Below are 8,194 nucleotides of genomic sequence, written 5' to 3'. Positions count from 1 at the left end.
CTGGTCGAGTTGACGAGCGACGTCGCTCCAACTCGCCGTTGATGGCGATCAGCCCGGGCTCGCAGCCTCCTCCCATGCAGGCTGCAGTCGCCCATCCCCCGGGGCACATCACCGGGGCCCCAGACTCCGTGGTCGTCGCAGGGAGAGGCCAGGTGCAACCCACACCCTCCATCCGCACCTCCGGTTGGGTCTTGCACTTCGCTGCCAGCTTTTACACCATGGCAGCGAAGGGTACAGCTTCTTCAAATTAATCAGCGAAAGTTCGATGACCACTTCTACACCAAATGTAGTAAGACCGAATTAGGTGCACACACACGCAACTTGGAGGCAACACTATTTATTAAACGGTAAATAATATAACACTCTACATGAGGTGGTGACCACCTTCCTCAACTCACTAACACTCTGGAACACGACACAGACTGGACCAGGCAGGCAACGGCCTGCCTGGCCCAGGACGACGACTCGGGACTTGACGACCGAAGATGTCTTCACCTTGGAGTACAGTACAACAGCAGCCTAGCTCTGCGTTCACACCACGCTTATATTTGGTTTGGCGTGGCTGGCTCCGCCCCGGCGTGGCTGGCTCTCTTCAGGCCACGCCTCCCTTCCCAGGACACGCCTCACTTCCCCCACCTCTGGGAGGGTCCGGATCCCTCCACCACGTGACCCCCCAGGCACCCCCTTGGGGCCCCCAGCCTTCGTACGGGCCGACACAGTAGTGACCTTTCTCTGTCACTACATATGTATGGGTCTTCATACGTGCTCGATAACAGCACTTACCCCCAGTACTTGCCCCAACAGTATGTGAAGGCTATGCGGGGGATCTTTGTCTTTGTTTTTTTATGTATGGGTGTGTATGAGTGTATTTAGGGGCCATCCATTCAGTAGGTACGCAAAGATCTGTCAAAACTTGACCCCTCCTCCCTGTACGCACGCGGACTTTTTACACCCCCCCCCCCACCTGCGTACGTCCGCTTGACCCCCACCCCTCCCGAATCCTATAGAACGGCCGATATTTAATCCACGCAGAAACGATCAAGGATTCATAATATTAACGTGTTTAAGCTATCAAACTCATTTGAAGGCCAATGTAGACAAATTATTATCCAGGCCTCAACCCCCCCCACCCCCCCCGTTTCCTATGCGTAAATTGTCAGTAGACCCCTCCCCCCCCATACGCAAGCTACGCATTTGGGTTAACCCCCCCTCGCCCCTCCATGCGTGCGTACTTAATGGATGGCCCCTTATTGGAGGCTGATCGTTTCCCCAGGTGCGGTCAAGGGATTGCTGATTGGTCAACCACATCTTGTACGCTGATGATCTTGTAATTGCATATTCTTAGGTTTTTTCGGTAAAGTCACGTAGGTACAAAATTTAAATTAATAACAGTAAAATAAAAATCACGACGTTTCGGAGGCAACACAAGCTTCCGTCTTCAGGTGGAATAGTCACAGCACTACGTGACTTTACCGAAAAAACCTAAGAATATGAATCCTTGCAGTCACGAAAGCTTCAAATCTAGAACTTGTAATTGCAGTTAATTTACTGAAAAGAGTTGGAGACACGTCGAGCGAACCGGGAATGTGTCACGAAGATGTGGGCCCATACCATCACACAAAACCAAAACGCCTGTCCAGTTATTTTTTTGCCATCAAACACACCACCACCTCAACTCCCGATCAGTGACGGAGCAGTTTTGTAGAGATTGGAGGAGTTTCCATACCTGGGCATTGTGCTTATGGCCGATTCCGGTTTAGCAGCAGAGGACTCACTCCGAATCATTCGAACGGCATTATATTTTCATCAGCTGCATAAGGCTGTGTGGAAGCTGTCTGGCCTGTCACTCTATCGGAAGCTTTGGTTCTTCTTGGCCACAGTCATCCCCTTCCCTTCTCTGTGCTTGCAAAACATTGCCACGTTCAAGCTGGCATGCCTTCGATCCATCCTCAGAATCCTGGAACAATCCGATGAGCTATGAAGCTCTTTTTCACGGATGGATTGTGTCAGGATCTCAGAGATTATTGAAAGATCTGTACACTGTCCCAACGGTGAGCTCCTCCAGCAGGCGAGGCTGCGTTGCCTGGGTCATGTAGCCCGTATGCCCAGCCACCGCATGCCAAATCAACTTCTGTTTGGCCGGATAGAGGGGGCTAAACGAGCGTGGCAAGGGATAAAAAGATTGGAATGATGCGGTACGGGAGAATGTGGAGCTGAGTGGACCAGCGGTGTCAAGATCGGCCTCTGTGGAGGAGGCTCGTGAAGGACGCTGCTGGGCACTTGGAGGATGTCGCCCTCCAACAACAACAGCGGAGGGCGGAGGAGCGACGCTCACAACAACGAGTGGAGCGCCGGAAGGTTAAAGCACAGCAAGTTGGCACAGCAGGGGGTACAGGTGGTGCATCTGCCAGTCATCTCAGTCAGTAAACCCATGGCACCTGGGTCTGTCCTGTGACCTGCCAGCGAGCGTTGGACCCTTATTGGCAAACGGCGGCTACTGTTGGGGTACGCGGTGTATGTATGGTGTGTAAGGTATATATGTATGGGGATGTGTATGGGGGTGTGTGTATGGGGTGTGTGTATGGGCTGTGTGTATGGGCTGTGTGTATGGGGTGTGTGTATGGGGGTGAGTGTATGGGGGTGTGTGTATGGGCTGTGTGTAAGGGCTGTGTGTAAGGGCTGTGTGTAAGGGGTGTGTGTATGGGCTGTGTGTATGGGCTGTGTGTATGGGTGTGTGTATGGGCTGTGTGTATGGGCTATGTGTATGGGCTGTGTGTATGGGCTGTGTGTATGGGCTGTATGTATGGGCTGTATGTATGGGGTGTGTGTATGGGCTGTATGTATGGGCTGTATGTATGGGCTGTATGTATGGGGTGTATGTAAGGAGTGTGTGTATGGGGGTGTGTGTATGGGCTGTATGTAAGGGATGCGAGTAAGGGGTGTGTGTACGGGGGTGTGTGTACGGGGGTGTATGTATGGGCTGTGTGTATGGGGTGTGTGTATGGGGGTGTGTGTATGGGGCTGTGTGTATGGGGGTGTGTGTATGGGGCTGTATGTATGGGGGTGTATGTATGGGCTGTATGTATGGGCTGTATGCATGGGGTGTATGTATGGGGTGTGTGTATGGGGTGTGTGTATGAGGGTGAGTGTATGGGCTGTATGTATGGGCTGTGTGTATGGGGTGTGTGTATGGGGGTGAGTGTATGGGGGTGTGTGTATGGGCTGTATGTATGGGCTGTATGTATGGGGTGTATGTAAGGGGTGTATGTAAGGGGTGTGTGTATGGGGGTGTGTGTATGGGCTGTATGTATGGGGTGTGTGTATGGGCTGTATGTATGGGCTGTATGTATGGGCTGTATGTATGGGGTGTATGTAAGGAGTGTGTGTATGGGGGTGTGTGTATGGGCTGTATGTAAGGGATGCGAGTAAGGGGTGTGTGTACGGGGGTGTGTGTACGGGGGTGTATGTATGGGCTGTGTGTATGGGGTGTGTGTATGGGGGTGTGTGTATGGGGCTGTGTGTATGGGGGTGTGTGTATGGGGCTGTATGTATGGGGGTGTATGTATGGGCTGTATGTATGGGCTGTATGCATGGGGTGTATGTATGGGGTGTGTGTATGGGGTGTGTGTATGAGGGTGAGTGTATGGGCTGTATGTATGGGCTGTGTGTATGGGGTGTGTGTATGGGGGTGAGTGTATGGGGGTGTGTGTATGGGCTGTATGTATGGGCTGTATGTATGGGGTGTATGTAAGGGGTGTGTGTATGGGGGTGTGTGTATGGGCTGTATGTATGGGGTGTGTGTATGGGCTGTATGTATGGGCTGTATGTATGGGCTGTATGTATGGGGTGTATGTAAGGGGTGTGTGTATGGGGGTGTATGTATGGGCTGTATGTATGGGGTGTGTGTATGGGCTGTATGTATGGGGTGGGGTGGGGTCTCTCTCTGGTTCCCAGGGCTTGAGAGATGCAGAGTGAATTTCACGGCGTTCAGAGAGCGCAGACGCGACCCGTGAGGAGGGAGAGTGGGGGGGGCGCAGGGGGGGAGAGAGGAGGGGGGGCGCAGGGGGGGAGAGAGGGGGGGGTAGAACTGAGAAACTATCGCGAGAGCAGAAGGAGAGAGGGTGCAGAGATATCGAGAGAAGGGAGAGTACAGCAGAGAGATCAAGGAGGGATAAAGGAGGGACAGAAAGCTGCTGTAGAGACATTTACGGATACAACGAGGAGGTGGTGTGGGGGGGACAGAGGAGAGATGGAGGACAGAGCTAAATAGACACTCTGTATAGAGTAAGCGAGACAGAGGGAGAGAGAAGAGGAAATTGACATTGAGAAGAGAGAGAGAGGGGAGACAGGAGAGGGAGGAGAGAGAGCGAGAGATTACAGACACTCTGCACAGAGTTGGAGAAAGTGGGAGGCAGGAGGAGGGAGCAGAAAGAGGAACGGGGAGGTGAGAAGAGAAGGGGAGAGCGGTGAGTGTGAAGGGAGAGACAGGAGAGGGAGGAGAGTGAGATTGTAGACATCAGAGGGAGAAGGAAGAAGGAGAGAGGGAGGGTAGGGAAGGAGAGAGAGAGGGAGAGGCAGGAGAGAGTGCGAGGAGAGGTAAGGGGAGAGGCAGGGATTGCTGGAGCTGATTCTCATCTCGTCGCGTCCCGCTAAGGTGAGGCCGCATTTAAATCAGCTGCAATCAGCACGTCCACCCCACACTCACCCCACACTCACCCCTCACCTTCTCGGTCACTCACCACCATCACCGCCAATTATCAACACCACCACCAATCACCACCATCACCAATCATCATCACCACCATCACCATCACACATTATGATTGATAAAGTTCTAGTTACGATATTACACCGACAGTGCATCTCTGCACATCCGAGTGCGGCGCTGATTTGCAGCCAGACAGCAGTGGTGGAAATGCCACGTTACCATGACGGGAGTCGGTCTCTACACAGTGCAACCTCAGTTCGACTTCCCACGAAAGTGGAGCGACTCGTTTTTTTATCGGCTTCTAAGTGATGATCTGCGTTCGTGTGCATGTGTGTACGTCTGCGTGTGTAAAAGTGTACACGTTAGTGTGTGTAACCAGTGTGGTGCGTAGTAAACATCGCCATTGGGGAGACAAAGGCGGCCGGGCGTGGTGTTGGCAACCCACCCCCTCGTGTGCCGTGCCGGCCTTCATAAGTGCTCCTCGCTAACAGCGCTTGCCCCAGCAGTCTGCTAAGGCTACACGGGGGATCTTTGTCTTGTGGTGGAACGGTGGTGTTGGGGTTGGCGCGATACGAACTCGGCGAACCGAGTTCGATTCCCGCTCACGGTCCAACACCAACAGCCAGTGACGATAATGATCTGAAGCGGTCCTGGGCTTCCCTTGGGTCGACTCAGCCTCAAATGAGTACCTGGTGCGATGTGTAAACATCGTTACGAAGGCGGCCAGGCGTGGTGCTGGCCACCCACCAACTCGTGCGCCGTTCCGTGTCCGCCTCCATAGGTGCTCGCTAACAGCACTTGACCCAAAAGTTTGTTCAGGCTACACGGGAGATCTTTGTCTTTGTTGGTGACGAACATCATCGGCGATTGTCTGAACCGGTCGTGAGCCTCGCCTAGGTCGACTCAGCCTGGAATGAGTACCTCGTGCGGTGTGTAAACAGCCGCACGTGTGTGTATGCGTGTACATTTGTCTAAAATATCACGTTTATATTTCAGTGAAGTTCTACAAAGCAGGTGAATGAAAAATAACGATAATAGGGTTTCGTCCGTTACGGAGAGACCTCGACGTTTCGGCCCACTGTCCTTTTTCAGGAGACACGCGTATAAGTGCCAGTATATACTCTGTGTGTGCGTATTGGTATATGGTTGTCTGTCATCATCAACGCCGGGGAGACAAAGGCGGCCGGGCGTGGCGCTTGCCCTTCAGAGGTGCTCGCTAACAACACTTGCCGCAACAGTCTGTTGAGGCTACACGGGGGATCCTTGTCTTTATATGGTTACGTGGTTGAACCCAGTAGCCTCGGTTCGACTCCAGGTGACATCAGTGGCAGCTGGTGTTTGAACCTTACCGGCATCCCACTAAGTCAACTCAGCCAGAAATGAGTACCTCGCGTCGGTGTGTAAATACGTCAGTACTGGGGATCCAAAGGCGGCCGGGTATTGTGCTGGTCACATCACCCACTCGTCTTTCTGTGGTTGCCTTAATAGGCGCTCGCTGACAGCGCCTTTCCCCAACGGTCTATATATGACCACAGTATCTATGTTAACGGATCATTGTCTTTTTCGTGTGCACATTGTGTATACGTGAGCCATTTCAGACTGTGTATGTCTGTCAATGTGCCCGCTCAAGAAACAATGTCACCGACGAATATTTCAACCGGTCCTGGTGCCTCCCCCTAAGTCGACTCAACCTTAAATGAGTCCCTGGTGCGGTGGTGGTGTAACAAAGGCGGCCGGGCGTGGTGCTGGTCACCCACCCACCCCCTCGTGCGCCGTGCCGGCCTTCGTAGGTGCTGCTACTCGCTAACAGCACTTGCCCCAACAGTCTGTTTAATGCTACGCGGGGGATCTTTGTCTTTGTGTGTGTGCTAGTACGTCTCTGAATGTGTGCTGCGTCGGCATCTGTGGTCTGTGCGTATTTGTGTGCACTGTACGTGTACACGTTTTTGTGCGATCTGTACACGTACATATATTTATACTGCACGTGTGTCTATGTGTGTATTTGTGCGTGTATTATATGTGCGTATGTGTGTATATATATGTGTGTGTTTGTGTATATAGTTTTATGTCGCGTGTACATATGTAGAGTTGTGTGCATGTACGTGTGTACGTGTACAACATGTATTACAATGATTCAGATACCACAAATAGTGTTTGATCCATACATTATGCACTTTCCATGAGTTTTAGATTCTATATTATTTGATATAGATTCTATGTACATTTTATTATAACACTTCCGTTATTACCGATATGATGGTTAAAGCATTTCATGCTTCGTAATGTGGAGTATTGGTGGAGCGGTGGCTCAGCGGTTAGCACACTGCGCTTTGTATCTGGGCTCCCTGAGTTCAAATCCTGGCCACGAGTGATATATGACCTGGGGTAACCCCATTCACCAACCCCACACTGACCAGCGTGGTGAAGTATGGTCAACACCGCCCCCCCTCCCTCCCTCCCCCACATGTGAACGACACACAGGGTGGGGAAGTTTTGATCCAGCAGTGGAGTGACCATGGGTGATAGTGAAGATGTGTGCTGAATCAATGATACATCGGTGCGCTAAACTCTTGTACACGTCACTGTTTAATTTTGTTTGGCTATGCAAGGTGGTGGAGGGTCTTACGACACACAACCGGCCAGATTATTCCGTGGCCTATCCAAAACATAAATTATATGTAGTAATATCCATACTATATTATACTTTCAACCTGTGTTTACTATTAAACTCAAGAGAAAGGAATGGGCCATATATGTCAATGCAAGACCCTCCTGACAATAGCGTATGAGACTCAATGAGTATTTAACGTGTACATATTATTGCTGTATTATAATTAATTCATGACGTACTAATTATACATTTACTCCGTAGAATTAAAAAGTTAACTTCACGAACACAAATCTGTATTCCCGAACTTAGCAATCGAAAGCAATGCCAGGATAAAACGCGGCAATATATATTGCGTCAAAATTAAACTGCATCTTAAATACATGAGCTGAACAAGCAATATTGTGTTGGGGAAACTGCACGGCCCGCGTGTGTGTGCACAAAAATATGCACGCTGCGCCTATTTGTGCCAACAATGTGTTGAGTGCGTGAACAAAGACAAAGATCCCCCGTATAGCCTGTGCAGACTGTTGGGGCAAGTGATGTTAGCGAGCACCGATGAACACACACACACGCACAGGTGGACGCACGCAACCCACACGCACGCGTTCGTATGCGTGCGGATGAATACTTATCGCGTGATTTGAGATGCGTGAGATTTAAACGGGCAGTCGGTATGCAACTAAATTAAACGTAAACAAACGCGTGTATGTGTATTCTGGACATATGCTTATACGATCATCATAAACTCACATGTACTATATGTGCAATGTATATGCATAAAGATTATGAAGGTACAAAAATAATCCCCCGTATAGCCTGAACAGACTGTTGGGGCAAGTGCTGTGAGCGAGCAGCACCGATGAAGGGCCAACCCA

This window comes from Lampetra fluviatilis, chromosome 3 (assembly GCF_964198595.1).
Source record: "Lampetra fluviatilis chromosome 3, kcLamFluv1.1, whole genome shotgun sequence".
NCBI classification, from domain to species: domain Eukaryota; kingdom Metazoa; phylum Chordata; class Hyperoartia; order Petromyzontiformes; family Petromyzontidae; genus Lampetra; species Lampetra fluviatilis.
This window is presented reverse-complemented; position numbering follows the sequence as displayed.